The 21,463-nt window shown below is 43.9% G+C and overlaps 1 protein-coding gene across 1 annotated transcript in view; it reads left to right on the top strand.

The window, feature by feature from the left end:
- The window catches only part of LOC124775242 (TGF-beta-activated kinase 1 and MAP3K7-binding protein 3), a 526,363-nt gene that overhangs the window by 200,749 nt on the left and 304,151 nt on the right, over nt 1-21,463 (top strand). The window lies entirely within an intron of this gene.

Raw genomic sequence — 21,463 nt, 5'->3', positions numbered from 1 at the left:
AATCTGTGGAAAAACCGTTGTTAATTGCACGACGTGTTCTAATAAAATGACGGGAAACATATTGTTGGCTAAAGAATTATTGTAACTTGCATATTATGAAAGTATGCCGTTTCAAGGCAAAGGAATATTGAGGATTCATTTAAAACGCATTGTTCTTAGTACTATTTCTTATAGTTAAATGATAGTAACATACCTACGATTAAGCTTTCAGGAGACGTTAAGACGAAAAGTATGGTCGTAGATCATTTATGATCAGTGTAGCTAATGAGCAGTAGAAAAGCAGATACGTTATGTGACGTATGATGTGTTGCTGGTTCGCGTTCTACTTGACCCAAACATTTATGTACTAATCTTCTCGTTTTCTAATAGCTTCTGATACTTTATTACTAGTTTAACAGAAAATATTCTATAACATTCGATGTTATGTAAATATACACTGAAGACACAAAAGTCATGGGATAGCAATATCCACAGATACTGATGACAGCAGTATCGCGTAACAAGGTATGAAAGGGCGGTGTATCGGCGGTGCTGTCTTTCCTACTAAAGTGATTTATGTGGAAAGGTTTCGGACGTGATTGTGGCCGCACGACGGGAATTAACAGGCTTTGATCGCGGAATGGTAGACGCATGAGACATTCAGTTTCGGAAATCGTTATGGAATTCAGTATTCCGAGATCCAGTGCCAAGAGTGTGCGAGAACACCAAATTTCAGGCATAACCTCTCACCACGGACATCGCAGTGGCCGACGGCCTTTACTTAACGACTGGGAGCAGCTACGTTTGCGTAGAGTTGTCAGTGCTAACAGACAAGCAAGACAGCATGAAATAACTGCAGAAATCAATGTGGGACGTACGACGAACGTATTCTTTAGGACAGTGCGGCGAGATGTGACGTTAATGACAATGGCAGCAGACGACCGACGCGAGTTCCTTTGCTAAGAACACATCAACTGCAGCATCTCTCCTGGGCTCGTGACCACATCAGTTAGACCCCAAGACTACTGGAAAACCGTGCTCAAGTCAGATCATTCATTTCATTTCCGTGTCCGGTCAGCATTTCCAGAAGGTAGCAACTCCGATGGCCTTGTTGTTTCCCTCGATCAGGTCCCGTGTTGTGTAGGGTTGTTCAAGTTGAGGACAAATTAGCAGGTGGGTCGGGTGTGGTGTTGTTCCGCACCCGCATGATGTATCTCCATCAGCTGGAAGAAGCCCCGTTTTCGCATGTTGGTCTTGCAAAGAGGAACGCCCACCCAAAGGCAATTGAGCGATCTCCAAATAGGGTAGGGCAAGTCGTTTCCTGAGCTAGCTCTTCCTTTACAGGAATATCACGTGGTAGCTTGCTCGTCCACCCGGTGATGCGGTTAGACTCTGGTGTTCCCTCTAGTGTTCAGTCCTGGCGATGAAGCTCTTTCACGACTTCAGTCGACGGACTAAAGCCTAATGTTCATGCAGTGGATGTCGGGGATCATAAGTTTGCATAGCCCTCTCTACATCAGCAGCAACAACCCTTCTAATAGTGGGGGGAGCTATTCCAACAATCGGGTAGATTTTATCGACTGGAGTTTGCTTCGTACATCCCGACAAGATTCTGACTGTCTCATTGATTGCAATATCAACCTGTCTGGTGTGAGTGGGTGCACTCCACACAGGTGAAGCACACTCTACAGCGGACACACGAAACGCAGGAGCCGAAATTTTCAGGACGGGAAGCTTGCTCCCCAGGCTGTGGATGTGAGCTTCCTCAAGATGTTATTCCGTGAACTAACTTTCAGCCTGGTGTTATGGCAATGTTTTTTGAAGGACAGAGTTCGGTCAAGGGTAACACCCAGATATACTGGTGTTGAACAATGCTCCAGTCTTTTGCCTTGCCATGTAACGTCCATTTCCCGCCGAGCTTTTCTATTCTTCAATTGAAATGCACACACCCTAGTCGTGTTGGGATTTGGCTTTAGATTATTGGCTTTGTAGTAGGAACCAAGCGTATCTAGCGCAGAAGTCAACTTTTCTTCAGGTCAGATGAGTCCCGATTTCATTTTGTAAGAGCTGATGGTAGGGTTTGATTGTGGTGCAAACCGCACGAAGCCATTAACCCAAGTTGTCGACAATGCACTGTATAAGTAGGTGGTGGGTCCGTAACGGTATGGGCTGTGTTCACATGGAATGGACTAGGTCCTCTGGTCCAAGTGAGCCGACCACTGACCGGAAATGCTTGTATTCGGCTATTTGGAGACCATTTGCAGCTATTCATGGAAATCATGCTCCCAAGCATGTAACTGGGCCACACTTGTTCGCGATTGGTTTGGAGAACATTCTGGACAATTTGAGCGAATGATTTAGCCACCTAGATCGCCCGACGTGAATCCCATCGAACATTTATGGAACGTAATCGAGATGCCACTTCGTGCACAAAATCCTACACCGGCAGCACTTTCGCAATTATGGACAACTATGGAGGCATCATAGCTCAATATTTCAGCAGGGGACTTCTGACTTCTTGAGTCCAGGGCACGTCGAATTGCTGCACTACGCCGGTCAAAAGGAGGTCCGACACGATATTGGGAGTTATCGCATGATTTCTGTCACCCCTACTGTAAGTCTGCTCTTTCTGAGAGATGAATTTGTTTGATTGACTTTCTCTACAAGAAAGCTTGCGCTACTTTTAGTAAGATATTACGCACTTCCTTGTTTCAAATTTAGTATTTCACATGTTGTAAAGATTGTGCTAGTGAGTAGAAACAGTGATCAAGTACAAATGAAGTTAGGGTTTTAGAAAAAATTTAGAATGATGAAATAATGTACGTGAATAACTATTGTAAATTTGCATCGCACTATTTGTAATAGATTTTTGTAAGCCGAGGTCCTTACTGACTGGACATTGTGCTTTCCTTTTTGCCTCGTACTATGTTCACAGATGTCGAAATTGTTATTTACGTATACTTAAGACAGAACAGTCTGACTAGCATATAGATAACAACGAAAATGTGCGTTTCAGTAGAATTACACATGAATTTTACGACTGTCCATTTCGTAAACAGTGGGATCTGAGAGCCAATCACATAGGACAACTGCCCCAGGAGCGCACTACAGTGGCGCATACCACGTCGGGGGTACGTACCGTGTGCACAAGTAGAATAATTTTTGAGCGTTCAACAGAACGTTGAACTCTGCACGCTCAACGTTGACGTTCAAAAGCACGGTCTGTGTTCCAGCGGCTGCAGCGTAGGAACGGACGTGTAATGGTGCGCCTGCCGGGGCGGCAACCCGTCGGACGGCCACGCTGTACATGCCAACTAGGACACAGGCGTACCGTGGAAAAAAATTCGGTCGGTAACGGCCTCCGAGCTGGGCAAGTAAACACAATCTAAGTACACCACTTTACGGTTGATGAGTTGGTGTATAAACGGGCATGATATGGTAAGGGTCGACCAATCAGAGGAAGCCACAGTTGTGTAAGGAGGAGCTAGTTTCGCCGCGATTATTTCCGAAAAGTCTCGAGGAGAAGACTGTTATTTATAGAGTGCATTATTTGTACCACGTAAAGTCGCTGTGTAATGCGACTGCCATCATCTGACATTGGTAATTCGTCTAATGGTTCAGTTAAGTGATCAAAGTAAGTGATGTGATCCACGAGGCAACCAACCCAACACTGTGCATTTTACAAGTGCCCACGGTGCCAAAGTAAGCGGTGAATTATACAAACAATAGTTGTTTCCAAACATTTAAATCAATGGATACCGACGAACAAGATGAAATAAACCGATTTTTAGGATTGATTTTGTGGGTGGCGTTGGTGAATCTTCCATCCATGCGTTAATATTGGTCCCAGGACCCAATGTTTATTCAAACATTACCGCGAAAGGTAATTAGCAGAGATAGTTTCGAAATTCTGTTGAGAATGCTGTATTTCGCAGACAACAAAAAGTCGCATTTCAAGTTTTGTAGTCCTCTCGTCCTCAGTTGCACATAATATTATGGTGTGTCGATAATTTTTTGCTTTTGGACAGTCTAATTTTCGTGTCATATGCGTTTCCCCTTTATTCTTTGCAAGCATCTTCATTTGGAGGTTTCGTGAATGTTGTTCCACATGTTATGTTTTTTCCGTTTTTTGCGATTTTTATCTTCTTATAAATGCCATTTAAAATTTTGTGGCGGCCGCTGTGGCCGAGCGGTTCTAGGCGCTTCAGTCCGGAGCCGCGCTGCTGCTACGGTCGCAGGTTCGAATCCTGCCTCGGGCATGGCTGTGTGTGATGTCCTTAGGTTAGTTAGGTTTAAGTAGTTCCAAGCCTAGGGGACTGATGATCTCAGATGTTAAGTCCCATAGTGCTTAGAGCCATATGAACCATTTGAAATTTTGTTTTGTAGACTTCACAGCATTAGGAACTCGATACATGTTTTAATGTTATGTGTTGGTTGGTGTAATCATTGAAACAAGTATTCAGTTCCTGTGAAGTCTGAAAAACAGAATCTCAAATGGCCATTATAAGAAGAAGAACAGCGCCGAAAATGGAACAAAAACACAACATGTTGAACAACACCCACGAAGCCTGCCGCTGAATTGCCTTGCAAAGAATAAAGACTAAACGCATATGGCACGAAAATTGTGTTTGTCAGTTTTAATTAGACGGTCTATAAGTAAAAATTATCAATATAACGCAATACAATTAAAAAAAAGTTGATGTTTCAGATCGTCTCTAAGAAGTTCAGTTCGTTCAGAAGTTCAGTTCGTAATCGAGGTACTGAAGAAAAATTTTAAAAACTGTTATGAACCTGCCGAAATACTTAAATCGCAAAGAAATTCTAACGACCAGACAGAAACGCGGTGAACTGATTAAAAAAGAGAATAGTCAAGGAATTACGGTTCTGAAATGGAAAGACAAAAGAGACGTTTGATTCTTTCCGTCAAATATTCGAGTGTAATGAAAAATGTGACAACCAAAAGAGGGATTTCTCGAAAACCAAAAATTGTTACTGAATATAATGCAGGAAAAACTGCTATTGACCTGTATGATCATCATGAGAGCATACAGCAGTCCGTTGCAAAAAGTGCACTGTCAGTCCCCACGGACCGGCCTCGTCCAAATACAAAAGTACACCGACAGGCCCAGGGGACTGACACCACCACGGAGTGACGGCGCGCGTAACTTGTTAACAACTACAACCGTACACAGAACCTGTCACATTACTTTTAGAACAGAAGAGTCGTCTATTGGGAAAGCACCTTTTGCCCTAAACTAAGTAAGACTTGCGGAGTCGTTACTATTTACAATATATGTACATGATTGCGTCAATAGCGCTCCGTGACACCATTCGCGGATGGTTGCTCATCTTTGTTGATTAGAAAGTGATAGGATAGAATCTATACTGAAAAAAAACTAAAAGCCTCTTTTCAAAATATTTTCATGATCGCATGTTTTTTGAGGATCGGAAAACAGCTCAGGTGATAACAGCATTTATGTCGCAGAGATTTTAATTTAGGCTCCAAAAAAGAGGTTTTACATTCCCAGTAGATGTTCCAAGAAGCTACCATTGTTTGCAGAACACAGGTCAGCTATTTTAGACTAAGACTGGAGTGGCCGAGCGGTTCTAGGCGCTACAGTCTGGAACCGCGCGACCGCTACGGTCGCAGTTTCGAATCCTGCCTCGGGCGTGGATGTTTGTGATGTCCTTAGGTTAGTTAGGTTTAAGTAGTTCTAAGTTCTAGGGGACTGATGACCTCAGAAGTTAAGTCCCATAGTGCTCAGAGCCATTTGAACTTTAGACTAAGACTGTATCTCTAGTTGGAAAATTTGTGGTACACCTCCGCTCGTACTTACTGCAGCCACTGTGACGTTTCGCAGTTGTTTTTTTATATTATGTCATCGTCAATATACAAACTCCCTCATGTGACACCACAGTAGGTAAAAGGGTATGAGATTTGTAGATTCCACTGGTTATACATCATTTCTGTTTCGTTTTGTCCACCGCCTGAGATAATATTTATTTAAATAGCGAGCCACCGCACGATTTTAGAATGCAGGGATTCAGTCATCTTTCCCGTCACCGGCGGAACACACTTCAGTCGTCCAGGAAGAAGAAAATGTGTCTACTTGCCGCCACGTAGTCGCGGAAGGAAGTTGAAAAGGTCCAAGCAGGCAGTCACCAACGCATCTTGCCCAAACGTTGTTGGACAACCGATACTGGAAACGTGTCTCGTAAACGACATTTCTTTTAATTAAGTCCAAACCTTTGATCGTGGCGACTGAAAATGCCGTTTCAGATATAAGGTGGTTCTTCCATTGTCACTACTAAGCTGAGAATATGTTTATCTTTGTCTATGAACAACGCCATACGACCTTACTTTCAAATGGTTCAAATGGCTCTGAGCACTATGGGACTTAACTGCTGAGGTCATCAGTCCCTTAGAACTTAGAACTACTTAAACCTAACTAACCTAAGGACATCACACACATCCATGCCCGAGGCAGGATTCGAACCTGCGACCGTAGCGGTCGCGCGGTTCCAGACTGTAGCGCCTAGAACCGCTCAGCCACTCCGGCGGCGACCTAACTTTTGTACATATCCTTGGATGAGGTCTGTCACTGAGACCTGATACGTGGAAAGCGGAATTTGTTCTCAACCTTCCACGGCGTATTGTTTCTTATAGTGTGTTTGGACGTACTGATATGGTTCACAGCCAATTATATTCGATGAGGATCAGTTGGGGCATTTGAGATGGCTACGTTTACAAGATTCTCTGCGATTCGTGATGTAGTGCTCCTTATTTTGATGGGAGAGTTGTCGCAATGACACAGGAAAACTGCGATTCCAGTTGGCGTATAGTGTGATAAAGATTCTATCGCGTAACATGTGTGCAATCCACCAAGAAGATACTGCCGATTCACTCAGTGGTGTACTTAGCTTCTACGGTGAAACACCTTGACGACAGAGAGATTCAGTGGCAATACCTCTGCAAAATCGAGAATAACGATTAACCGTACACAAATTCACTGCTGCGTGCTGTACACAGACCGAATAGCTCCCAGTTCGCAGCGCAAGGCATTTGGCACTTACTCTGTCTTACTCCACACGGGTGTCTAACTGCAAAAAAAATTGTAAATTTGTGGTAAGAACTTATGGGACCAATCTGCTTAGGTCATTGGTCCCTAAGCTTACACACTACTTAATCTAACTTAAACTAACTTACGCTATGGACAACACACACACACACCCATGCGCGACGGAGGACTCGAACCTCCGACGGGGGTAGCCGCGCGGACCGTGACAAGACGCCCTGACCACGCGGTTACCCAAATGCACGGACGGTAATAACCGTGAGCTACGGTAACCAGTTTTTCCACCTATCTGGAGCCGTGGCTGTCTGTTCATGTGAGGTAACTCAGTCTCGTTCTTGTTCACCATCGAGACAGAAGAGGCGGGCTGTCTTTCCACGAAGTGGACTGGCAGCACTGGGTCTTTCACAGTACATATACATGCCTACTCGGCAAGCGATTGTGCGGTGTGTCGCGGAAAGCAAGTAGTGCGTCAGAATTATTCCATTCCCCTCCGCCATAGTCTGGTCTCGGATGGTACGCTGATAGTGAACAGCTTTCAGCAAGCCCGAAATTTCTCTAATTCTATTGTCCTGGTCACTACTCAAAATGTATACGCGAGCAGATCGCAGGATTTTATGAGTAGTTTTCTCTGCGATGCATAGTGCCCTTATTGTGACGTCAGCATTTCTGTGACACTCGCGCTGAAGAAACGAACCTGTCACCATGTATGTACTCCCCTGTAAATTTTCTGTCTCTTCCAGTAATACGGTCTGATAAGGGCTCCCACAGTCTAACAATTCCTTACAAGTAACCTAACGATGGTTTTGTAAGCGGCGTCCTTCGCTTCCGAATTACATGTCCTAGGATAACATCAATGTATAGGACTCTGGTATCTGCCTTCCATGTGGTTAGATTTATCTGGTCGTTCCGCCTGATACAGAGCGTATCATAATCAATATCGACAGTTGACACGGTTTAAAGTTTACGATAAAGGCAGCAAAAACGTTCCTGTAGACATGGATCTGCAAGCAACCCTTTTGCGAGATAATTGTGAGCGTGTGGTTATGTCATGGACTTCAGTGTGAACTTTCTGCTATTTTGTTGAAAAGTGGCATGGTTGCATGCAAATTACATGTTGATACTTGCAAAGAAGAAAACAGCAACCAGGTACTGTTAATTATACAATTTGTTTATACAAACAGGGCCATTACCGACTTGGAACCGACAAGTTCGTCTTCAAACGACTGATCACGTTTATGTTACATTTGTTGTTGTTGTTTACATTAGTTCTTGCAAGAAACAGCCAGCTACCAATGTAAACAATAACATATGTAATACTCATATCAACGTGAATCGCCGTCTGGAAAGGAACCTATCAGTTCAAAACCGGTAACCGCCCTAGGTGCGTAAATAAATAGCATTATTAACAGTGGCTGCTTGCTGTTTTCTTCTTTGCAAGAATCAGCTTGCGAACATTTTCTTATTGCTACAAGACTGGTCAGATTCCTAGTACAACACTTAGAACGTTCATAATAAAGTATTTATTTGTAATGTTATTATTTTTTTGCTGTGATGCGGAGAGCAGCATGATTTTGTGGTGTCAGAATAACTTCTCAATTTTTGGACACAAATCACTTATGTAAAAACGGAGATACATAGTTTTTTTTTCATTTCTCTGACAAAAGTTAGACTTGGCACGTTTTTCATTTCTATTCTTCAAATGTACATAGGTTGGACAAAAATGTGGAAATACCGCGACGTGAGAAATGCATGCTTCAACATAAGCCTGCAGGTTGCGCTGTTGTATTTGACCATGAACGGCACCTGTGCAGTGATGTCAATACGTTGCAGGAGGCAGTCGTGGTCAGAAGAGTGTTATGTGTAGTTGTGAGTGCATTATGTAGGAGCCAAGTAAATTCGAACTTGGGCAAATTGTTTGTGTTCGTATGGTAGGTGCTTCCGTTACTTAGCTGAAGTCTTTAATGTTTCAAGAGGCACTGTATCGAAAATTTATTCCTCTTACAGGGAAAGCGGAAAAACATCATCCACTAAACAACAGCACGGACGAGAGTGTATGTCGAGTGATCGTGACAGACGGTCATTGAAGAGGATTGTGGTAAAAATAGTGGACGACAGTTGCAAAAGTCCCAGCAGAACTGAATGTCGAACTCGCGAACCCGAGCAGCACCAAAACAATACGAAGCGAGCTCCAGAAGCAGGGAATTGCAGGGCTAGCTTGAATTCCAAAACCACTCATCAGTGATGCAAATCCCTGTAACAGAGAAACGTGGTACCGAAGCCATAAAAACAGGACTAATTAACACTGGAAGGAAGTCATTGGATCCGATGTGTTTTGTTTCACGTTGTTTTCAACTTCTGGCAGAGTTTACCTCCCATGGTGGAGGATCGGCGGTGATTTGGGCAGCTACATCGTGGTATTCCACGGGTCCCACAGTTACTTTGCAAGGTCACATTACTGGCAAGAATTATGTGATCATTTTGGCTGATCAGGTTCATCCAGTGGTACAACGTTTGTCCCTCAGTGATGATGCTGTGTTGCAAAAGGACAGGGCCTCTGTTGGCAGAGCTCGCGTCGTCGAGGACTCGTTTTGTGAACACGAGGATGGATTGTCGCATCGCCCTTGGCCACCACCATCACCAGATATCAGTATTACTGAGCCTTTATTGTCTACTTTGGAGAGAAAAGTCGTGATCGTTATTTACCTCGTCATCGTTACCTGAACTTGCCAAAATTTTGCGCTAAAATTGGTATAAGATTCCCTCGAAATCCATTTTGTACTAAAGTGCGCGTCATTTATGTTGGCGGCCGAGTTTAGGTTCGTTCTGCGCATCTGACGTCGCAAAACACAGTCAGACAATGAACAGAGAACGACGTTGCCACATCTCGACTGCAGTGCAGAGCATGGACGAGTGTCTTCAGTTTTAGAAACATTCAGTCATAAATAAAGTAATAGAACAAAAGCAATGTCTTGATAGCAGACATTCTTTTATAGAAAGTTTGGAAAAAGCATTCTTTATACCAATTGCTTCATATTCTATTAATTAATTAAACCAAACAAGCAATAAGACTCCTAATTCAGGCGATAGCAAGGAAAGGTGTTTGTATCACGCTCACGAACCGCTTTTTCGCAATAAAGAACAGCGGTAATTGTTTATTTCCTATTGTACTTCGACGAAGCGTGAGTAATTCATAGTCATACCAACAGTGTTTGTCAGTATTTTGTGTGACGTGTTATAGTCCTCATGGCGTTATGTAGTCAGACGAAGTGCGTTAGCGTAACGGTTAAGGTGTTGGGCTGCTACGCGAAAGGTTATGAATTCAAACCTTATGCGGTGCTTAATATTTTCATTATTTAAAAACAATATCAAAGTGCCTTACTTCACGAATTGTATTCGTTTGAATGCAATTTTTTGAAATTACTAGTGCTTTGTCTCTTCATTAACCCTTTCGCTGCTGCAGACACGTGCTCCCCGCATTACAGTAAATTTTGTATGAAATTTAGGTATCTTGTCCACATTTCATTCTCAACATTGTGGCAACTAAAATCGACCATACGGAAAGTATACTCTATGGACTTTTACCTCTGCAAACTCTTCAAAATTTCGTGCAATGGTTTACTATATTTAATGCTGCATAATAACTGCGTCGAACATCGAAACAAAATTAAGTCATTTATGGGGGGGAAGTATCAGTCAAGAAGATGTGTAAAAATCTAATTTTTGGACCAAATAGTTTTTGTGGAATCGATTGATAAGAGTGTCAAAGCAGTCGGAACACGATGTGTCTGCACAGGCGAGCAGTGCAGTGACAAAATCGCGCACAGCGCGGAATGCAGGGAGCACGTCTTTGTAGCAGCGAAAGGGTTAATGCGGCCGTGGTGGCTTTACTTCATGAACTGCGCGCTCCCCCCTACACGTAAGCTTGCGAACTATGCTATACTATGGCGCTGCTTCTATTGGCGCGTGCGTCGTGTGCAACTGGCAACGCAGCAATGTCCCGCGTCTGGGCGGGCATGCGCGAGCCGCCAAGATAAAAGAATTGAACTATGGTATACATCCATCCCAAGACAACTGGAAGGCCAGCCGGTGTGGCCGAGCGGTTCTAGGCGCTACAGTCTGGAACCGCGCGACCGCTACGGTCGCAGGTTCGAATCCTGCCTCGGGCATGGATGTGTGTGATGTCCTTAGGTTAGTTAGGTTTAAGTAGTTCTAAGTTCTAGGGGACTGATGACCTCAGAAGTTAAGTCCCATAGTGCTCAGAGCTGTTTGAACCTTTTGAACAGCTGGAAGCTGTTTCGAATGCCAACTGTTTTCCTACGCCGTATCAGGTATGGTAAAGTGTTGTGTTAGTGATTCTTCCCTATTTTTGTCCATCCCTTGTATTTGAAATATGAAGTTTTCGAATCATTCCTCTTGTAATCGGATTCAGATTTTACAAGAAATAAAATACTTCTTCAGAGGGTCCTATGTTACAATTTACTGTACACTCGTACCTGTTAAAGGAGATGTTCCACGTGTTGTTGTCACATTTGGATGCAATACTAAACTGAGTTACGAATATGATCAAACACACTTCGGTAATAACCACGGCAGCGATGGGGTGTGAATGTGTTCTCATTGTTTGTACACAACAGTGCTTGCAGTCTTGGAGGAGGGGGTTTAACACGCTAGTCAGTTACGTCAGTAGTTGTGCTTAGTATATGTGTGTTAATACTGTCATAAAAAGTGGACGAAACCATTAATGTTTGGAACCTTTTAAATATTGTGGCATCCAAGTTAAGAAGGCGTTATCTAACAGAAGTCTTTTTAAGACAGGATGATGACACTTTGGCAATGTTTTTGGTAGATCTGATTAGTCAGAAACATGAATATTCATTTGACTGCTCAACCGAAGTTACACTGGATAGGATGAAGTAAACGGGTTGATAGACGGGAACGCCTTTATAATAGTGTTCAAGATTGTAGTTCTAGTGACAGCGGGTGAAACAGCTCTCCTCAAAGGGAGGCTATTAGTTCTGAGGACTATGAACCTTCACGGGAAAAGAAGTACAATACTGTTAATATTTTAACAAAATTTTCGGAAGAACGTCTTGAACGTATTTAAGATGATTATGATAAACCTCCGCGTAAAGTTGTGACCTACAGCTCATTACGGAGGAGAGGTTCAAATGGTTCAAATGGCTCTGAGCACTATGGGACTTAACAGCTGTGGTCATCAGTCCCCTAGAACTTAGAACTACTTAAACCTAACTACCCTAAGGACATCACGCACATCCACGCCCAAGGACGGAGGAGAGGTCCGCCTATAAAAAGCACATGGAACATCAAAGTAATATTCGATTACGTGGAGGAAAAAAAGACGTCATCCATTTCGAGGAAACAAGACAGTCAAAGAACTGGAGACAAAACAACACATCTATCCCAATTTCACACAGCGAGAAATGAAAGACGATGTGTCCATCACTGGCACTTCGAATTTTGGGAAATGCAAAAAACAAGAGAAATGCTAACACAAAAATTAAATGTTCTGTAGCTTTCATACCACGTCTCAAGAAACAATACTGAGTGTGCCGTATATATATCACTGCTTTCATGTCAGCAAGAGATGTATAGGAAGAGCAAGATATTGGCCAGTCTGGGGCTCTTTCTGTCGAGGAAGTAAACCAGATAACTGCAGGTTTCCAAATAAAGCCATAATGCATTTGGGACACGGATCAACGTGGACTTAATTGTCAACTAAATTCAGGTGTGACACTACATAAAAAAGGGGAAACGTGAACAGTTGCCTTGGTCCAGTATGCGCACAATACAAATCATAGTTATACAATCGATGTTGGACTTTCAATGAGTGGACACCTAACAAAAAACTGTAGGTTAGAGGGAAAAAAAATGGTCCGAAAGTTAAAAAGTCTATTGACGACAGTCTGCCACCAAACATACTTTCTGAGGCTAGTAGAAGTGAGAAAATGTCAAAATAACATTTAACATCCTTTTCCGTGAATGCTGTTAATGTCGCAAATAACCAGAGGTGTATCCTACTTTGTGACCCTTGAAGTGATCAGGACACGGCAATAGTAAATGATTCATTTGCGGGTAAAGACATGGAGTGCATTATCTTTGCGCGTAAAACAATAAAATATGTACAACCTTTGGATGTGTATTTCTTCCGGCAGAGACTTCGACACTATATTAGGAAATATACTTTTGGTAATGAAAATGCATTCTATATTCATAACCAGCTGTCTGCTCCAGTGTGTTAGCCTTTGCTTCAATGTTTCTGACAAACGGCTGGATACAGTACTCCCACACGTGCTCCTGAATCCAAGAATGTGATTCATGTGGCATTTGGTTACGCAGCTCAAGAATATGATTCTGAGGATTGTCCAGATATTGCTTTCGTCAAATGTGCCAATTGTGATTCTGCATGTTGTTTCATGCATTTTGCTGAGAAACCTCATGTACATTTTTAAAGTCGGATAGCACGAAAACTAAGAGAAACACGGTCGAATGCTGTCACCATCCCAATCACAGTGGTACATAGAAGTTCTAAATAGAATTGGAACAGAGTTCCCGATCGAGTGGACAGATTTTCATTGTCAGTATTTCGTAACAAGTTAACGAAGTTGCCTTGAACGTAACTGCGTCATGTGTGAACAACCTCTTAGAGGTACAGAAGTTTATTGCCCAGTCATTCATGCATTTCGCGAACGCCAGCGGTCCTATCACACTACCAAGAGGTTCGCCGGACACTTCTTTCGAATCAGACGTCGCCTTCTCTTGAAGAACAACATTGAATCTGATTTCTTGCGCGTCCTCTGAAAATACACTTCTAACTGAGCCACGCGATAATCTGCCATGGACAAAAATTTTAAAGGGTAGACGTAGCGTTGGGCATGGAATTTTAGTTTTGATTAAAATGGCTTCGTCGAATGTCTCACCTAGAAGGTAGCTCCCCTTCAATGGCAGATATCCTCGTTTAAGCTCCAGTAAATCCCACAGCATTAATGCTAGCTTGGTACTTAACTTTAATATAAAATGCAAGAAATTAAATTTCTACAACGGCAACCAGCCAAAAATTTCCTCTAAATCTTTATTGATACAGGATTTTAGTTGCCTCTAATTGCGGTCTGGTGATCATATGATGTACGCTAACACTAACAGAAAATAGTTTTGGACTAAAGAACATTCTGTCTGTACCCCACAGGCGAATTAGTCAGAAAAAAACAGCAAATGCGGGCAAATAATTTATACAATTTTGAAAATACTCATGTCGAGTGTAGAAGCAGGAAAGAAAAAAGTTATGCTGCCCCCCCCCCCCCCCCCCCGCTCCCCCAAGGGACGTCGCATTCCTCCTTTTACTCTCCACCAAAATTCAATTTCTGACTATATATTTATATGTTTTTTTACACAAAGTGGTTCATTTGTAGAAGAGATTTGTAATTACAAAAATATTGCTCGTAAAATTCTACACAAACAGGGTCTTGTGCATATTTTAAGTCAGACGAATAGTTTTACGTATACAGGATGAAGAAAAATTCGTGCACTCGGACTTCATAGCACGCTTCCTCACATACTAGCAACACAAAAATGTCTCTCACAAAATTTCGTCCTGCGCATATTTCCGGCATTAAATGGACGTTAATGATTGGTAATCTGGTAACACTGTAATCACATGTACGGTAACTGTCTCTGTCAGCAGATAGAAGTAATGCTGTGCAATTGGTGCCGTGGATAACGTTTTGGGTTAGCATGCAGGAGGTCGAGAGTTCGATTCTGGGTCGAGGCGTATTTGTTTTTATTTGCTATATGTGGTCTGCGTATCTAACGTCTTAATCGTCATGCAGCGATTACAGTGGGTCTTCAAATGGTTCGAATGGCTCTGAGCGCTATGGGACTTAACATCTATGGTCATCAGTCCCCTAGAACTTAGAACTAGTTAAACCTAACTAACCTAAGGACAGCACACAACACCCAGTCATCACGAGGCAGAGAAAATCCCTGACCCCGCCGGGAATCAAACAGTGGGTCTTCTACGAAACATTTGCACTTACGTACTACGCAGAAATGAAAGTAAAATCGTTGTCATTGGTCAACTTTTAAAGATGCCTTTTGCATGTCGTGGACACGAATTGTTTTGCACCACTGCATCTACTAGATTCCAAATTGGTTTTCTGTATAACCCCCCAGTGGTCCCATCGATTAGTACCAACTATTAGTCTTGCCACATTCCGGTCCATTACATTTCGTTAGAGCCTTACGTGGCCAGTAGGGCTAGCAACGTGCTTGAAAATAATTTCCAAGTTCGCTTACCATTTCTATGTATTATCACCATGGAACCACTAATTATACCTTTCAGCATTGAGTCTGGTAAGTACGTGCTGTTTAGTATCTCCATACGTTATTATTATTATTATTATTATTATTATTATTATCGATGGATATGTGAAAACATCACGTCCATTACCTTTAGGGAAACAGCGTAAATGTCGGATACGGGTGACTTACGAAACGGTGTACATTACAGTATTATGTGGCTGAATGAAATTGGCAAATAAAAACAAATAGTTTCGACCTAGAATCGAACCCTCGACCTTCGGCGTGCTAACCCAAAACGTATTTTAAAACAAATAAAATAGTATTTGTAATAAGAGAATATGAAAAGCGAGTCTCTTCTTCGTGATTAATAAGCCAACTTCGTAAAATATATGTATAAAGCTGGACATCCATTTTGCCCTTTTGCCTGTGGTATTTAAAGTTTATTTTATGTTGAAATTTTCCAGAAATAATAAGTTTTAGCGCAAAGTCGGTTTGCAGTGTCAGATGATACCGCACTCATCCCTATACGATTAGATTGTGCTGAGGGAAAATGAGATTTTGACTTCAGAAATAATACACTAACGGAAAAATATCACGACAATTACGAATAATTAATGAACACTAATGAACCTTCGGGGATACATTTGTCTAGGTAATGTACACTACTGGCCATTAAAAAGTGCTACACCACGAAGATGACGTGCTACAGACGCGAAATTCAACCGACAGGAAGAAGATGCTGTGATATGCAAATGATTAGCTTTTCAGAGCATTCACACAAGGTTGGCGCCGGTGGCGACACCTACAACGTTGCCTGGTGAAACGTTGTTGTAATGCCTCGTGTAAGGAGGAGAAATGCGTACCATCACGTTTCCGCCTTTGATAAAGGTCGGATTGTAGCCTATCGCGATTGCGGTTTATCGTATCGCGACATTGCTGCTCGCGTTGGTCGAGATCCAATGACTGTTAGCAGAACATGGAGTCGGTGGGTTCAGGAGGGTAATACGGAACGCCGTGCTGGATCCCAACGGCCTCGTATTACTACACTAGCAGTCGAGATGACAGGCGTCTTATCCGCATGGCTGTAACGGATCGTGCAGCCACGTCTCGATCGCTGAGTCAACAGATGGGGACGTATGCAAGACAACAACCATCTGCACGAACAGTTCGACGACGTTTGCAGCAGCATAGATTATCTGCTCGGAGACCATGGCTGCGGTTACCCTTGACGCTGCATCACAGACAGGAGCGCCTGCGATGGTGTACTCAACGACGAACTTGGGTGCACGAATTGCAAAACGTCATTTTTTGGTATGCATCCAGGTTCTGTTTACAGCATCATGATGGTCGCATCCGTGTTTGGCGACATCGCGGTGAACGCACATTGGAAGCGTGTATTCGTCATCGCCATACTGGCGTATCACCCGGCGTGATGGTATGGGGTACCATTGGTTACATGTCTCGGTCGCCTCTTGTTCGCATTGACGGCACTTTGAACAGTGGACGTTACATTTAAGATGTGTTACGTCCCGTGGCTCTACCCTTCATTCGATCCCTGCGAAACCCTACATTTCAGCAGGATAATGCACGACCGCATATTGCAGGTCCTGTACGGGCCTTTCTCGATACGGAAAACGTTCGACTGCTGCCCTGGTCAGCACATTCTCCAGATCTCTCACCAATTGAAAACGTCTGGTCAATGGTAGCCGAGCAACTGGTTCGTCACAATACGACAGTCACTACTCTTGATGAACTGTGGTATCGTGTTGAAACTGCATGGGCAGCTGTACCTGTACACGCCATCCAAGCTCTGTTTGACTCAATGCCCAGGCATACCAAGGCCGTTATTGCGGCCAAAGGTGGTTGTTCTGGGTACTGATTTCTCAGGATCTATGCCCCCAAATTGCTGAAAATGTAATCACATGTCAGTTCTAGTATAATATATGTGTCCAATGAATACCCGTTTATCATCTGCATTTCTTCTTGGTGTAGCAATTTTAATGGCCAGTTTTGTAGTTAAGCGATTAACATTGCAAGATCACAGGCTAATGTAGGCGCGAGATACCCCGTTGCAAATGTGAAATATTGGTACATCAATAACCGGTGTAACCGCCAGACTGTTGAACGTAACCACGCAAACGTGCATGCATTGTGTTGCACAGGTGCCAGATGTCAGTTTGTGGGATGTAATTCCATGCCTGTTGCACTTGGTCTGTCAATATAGGCACGGTTAATGCTGTTTGTGGATGACGCTGGGGTTGTCGTCCGATGAGGTCCGATATGTGCTCGATTGGAGACAGATCTGGTGATCGAGCAGGTCAAGGCAACATGTCGACTCTCTGTAGAGCATGTGAGGGTACAACAGCGGTACGTGGGCGAGCGTTATCCTTTAGGAAAGCATCCTGTGGATTGCTGTTGCTGAATGGCAGCACAACAGATCGAATCACCACGTTGACGTACAAACTTGCAGTCAGGGTGCGTGGGATAATTACGAGGTGCTTCCCTTGTGATACGAAATCCCACCGCAGACCATAACTCCAGATGTAGGTCCAGTGTGTCTAGCACTCAAGACGTGTTGGTTGCAGGCCGTCAATTGGCCTGATTCTAACCAGCACACAACCGTCAGTGGCACTGAGGCAGAAACAGCTTTCGTCAGAAAACACAGCAAACTTGCATGATGCCCTCCAATGAGCTCACTCTTGACGCGACGGAAGTCGCAAATGGCGGTAGTTGGAGTTCATTGGAGTACACGCTGCAGGCCTTCTGGTTCGGAGCTGCCTTTGAAGTAAACGATGTGTAACAGTTCGTTGTGTCACTGTGGTGCCAACTGCTGTTCAAATTGCTGCAACAGATGCAGTACGATGCGCCAGAGCCATACGCCGAACAGGTGCCGTGTCGCTAGTGCCATGTGGCTGTCTGGACCCGGATCCTCTTGCGACCTTACATTCCCGTGACGACCGCTGCCAACAGTCATGTACAATGGCTACATTCCTGCCAAGTCTTTCTGCAGTATCGCAGAAGGAACATCCATTTTCTCGTAGACGTATTACACGATCTCGGTCAAACTCAGTAAGGCGTTGATAATGGCGTCTTTGTCACCATAAAGGCGCCCTTGACCAAATTCAACTCGTCATGTCCAGTCTCAAAGGCAATTAACGCTCACGACCGTTACAGCGTGTATTTAAAGCAAACCTGGTATGCATCCTTATAGTGACAGTACTAGGACTACTCTTATGCAAGTTGCTTGAAAACTGAGTAGACATTATCTCTCGTTTGTAGAAACGCGCCTACTAACTTTCGTCGCCTATGATGCGTAGATTGTGGAGATGGCCAAGTATGGGCGTTTGGTAATGACGGCAGTCATAATCTGTGATTGGGTCTTAAATAAAAATGGAACGGAAAGTGAGTAATAAAAGTGATAAAATCTCTAGAAATAGTTGTGCATTCGGTAACAGCGCTGTTTACGAATGAGTTTTGTGCCTTGTACTCACGGAGAACGGTAATAGACGTGTGCTTGTGCAATGCAGAAAACCAGCGCCATCACATGTCCCATGACCGGTCAACAGCGGCACAGCATTCTCGGAAATGGTTTGTTGCTGTGGGCAGCGGAGCACTGCGGTGACTACATCTACAGTACGCAAACCACCTACGGTGTTTGGCGGAGAGTACTTCCTGTACCACTGACTGATCCCTCCTTCCCTGCTACATTCCTCCATGGTGCATGCGAAGAACGATTGTCGGTAAACCTCAGTATTAGCTCTAATTTCTCGAACTTTCTCGTTGTGACCATTTCGTGATACGTATGAAGGGGCGGATGTAATATTTTGTCCGACTGTCCTGGAAATTCAGTAGTAAACGGTTCTCTTGTAGCGTCTGCCCTTGGAGTTTGTTGAGCACCTGCGTAACGCTGTCGCAATCCCGTGACGAAATTCGCCGCCCTTTGTTGGCATCGTGTCTATCTCTTGTATTAATACAATCTGCAGGTAGCATTTGCCGCGACAGAATCACGACTTTTGAACTCAAACGTCTGATGCCACCTGTTTTAAATCACAATATAGCCGTGAAGCAGACTCCTCTAATTAAGGAACATATACTTGATGGAGGGTATTTACTCCATAATTAACAATATCGATACGCGCTTTGTTGCCTTTTGCTTCAGTGCGAACTGAAATGCCCACATTTCGGCACTGTGTCCTGCTGGTAGTGTTTTATGGCTAGAGTCTGGTAGACGCTTGTTGGCTCCTTGTAGCTGCAGGGCTTTCTGTGCACGTGAGTGTGTTTGTGTTTGGTCAGCCTCGGCAGCGCAGGCAGCAGTGCGGCCGGTGTAGTGGGAGGAAGCAGTGTTTGCGCTGATAACGACCTTTGTGATAACCAGAGGAGCAGTCTCATAAGTCCAGTGTGGCAGCGGCTGCGCTTGTGAGCAGTCAGTTCGGCACATGTCGGTATGTACGCGGACACTGCCACCGTCGCCTGTCGCAGGCAGTCTTCGCAGATTATTTTTTTCTTTTTTTATGCTGTTTGGAACCTCAAAGTGCGTGCGCAGGCTGAATTGTAGAATATTAACTCCCATTGGCGCTAGAAATATTATGACTATAGGTCCTGAGTTATTATAAAGTGTTCCACAGCAAACGAGGCAGATGTGGAGAGATGCGCAGTACCGAAACGAAATGTCTCGCGTGATAGACCAGAAGAGAACGTCATTCTGCCATATCTACGTGTCACAAGCAGCTTCGCCCTACACATTAAACACATTTCGTGTGTATTTACGTTCCACTGGACGTTTTCGACGGCTACTTCGCCGTTAAAGTGTTTGTTATTGCCGATGTTAAGATTTTTTTTTTTTTTAATTTGTGGTAAGTACTTGTGGGACCAAACTGCCAAGGTAATCGGTCCCTAGACTTACACACTACTTAATCTAACTTAAACTAACCTACGCTAAGGACAACACACACACCCATGCCCCAGGGAGGACTCGAACCTCCGCCGGGGGGAGCCGCGCGAACCGTGGCAAGGCGCCCTAGACAGCACGGCTAACCCGCGCGGCCGGTGTTAAGAAAACAGAACAAATATTCCACGAGTAATCGAACACACACACACACACACACACACACACACACACACACACACTCAAGCGGCGGGCGTGGGGAGGTAGATTTTTCCACAGGTGTATCTTGCCTCTGCGTTGCCAGTTGTCACCAGATAGGAAAGCTGGATCATGTGATGGGGAACAGGGACGGAGAGTAAAATGGCAACGCCGCGAAGTATTCTCTGTCTCTGAACACATCATATAACGCAACTACTTATGTGCGCTACAGTGGTGAATACCTCAACTCTTAATTTTTGGAATTTACGTAGATTCTTAGATTGTCAGGCATACGCACCCCAAGGAGGAAGCGTGGGAGGAGCAGAGGAGGAGGCAGGGGGCACATGCACCTTCCTGGAATCTGGTGACAGACCTTCTTTTTATTACAGAGTTTTCACCAATTTTGTTTGTGATGATACTATACCGCAAATTTAACATTTCGGAGCTAAACGGGAAACAATGTGGCTTTAGCAAGCACTACATATCTTAGTTTGTTTTTTCGGATGTTCACGCTAAGTTTTACCGTTTCCTTGGCGCGGCGGTTCCAGCGCTGTTCTGTAGTCATGGCAGATGCGAACCTTTTCAGAACGTGTGTAAAATTTTGCAATGCCTTTTTTTGCTCATGTCAGAAAGAACAGGTACTGCGGCGACTACAGCCGTTATGAAAGTTACGAATATGGAGAACCATCAGCTGTATAATGAAATGTTGACAATGAAAATTTTTGCCGGACCGGGACTCGAACCTGGATTTCCCGTTTATCGCGAGCGGTCGCCCTACCAGTAGGCTATCCGAGCATGACACTGCCAGACCCAAACTTCCATTTCTCGTCACCCTTGTGTCTGCAACCTACACTCATACATTTATTATGTATAGTCCCGTACAGGGGAGACATGTTAATTGAAAGTCGCTTGGCCTGTGTCGGCGAATAAATACGATATTACCATGCCTGTGTTGGTGAGAATTACGACGCAGTTTTTGGGTCTGACCGTGGAGCGTGCTCGGATTGTC

The sequence above is a fragment of the Schistocerca piceifrons genome, chromosome 2 (assembly GCF_021461385.2).
Source record: "Schistocerca piceifrons isolate TAMUIC-IGC-003096 chromosome 2, iqSchPice1.1, whole genome shotgun sequence".
NCBI lineage: Eukaryota > Metazoa > Arthropoda > Insecta > Orthoptera > Acrididae > Schistocerca > Schistocerca piceifrons.
Note: the sequence above shows the minus strand (reverse complement) of the source record. Positions and strands in the feature narration are given on the sequence as shown.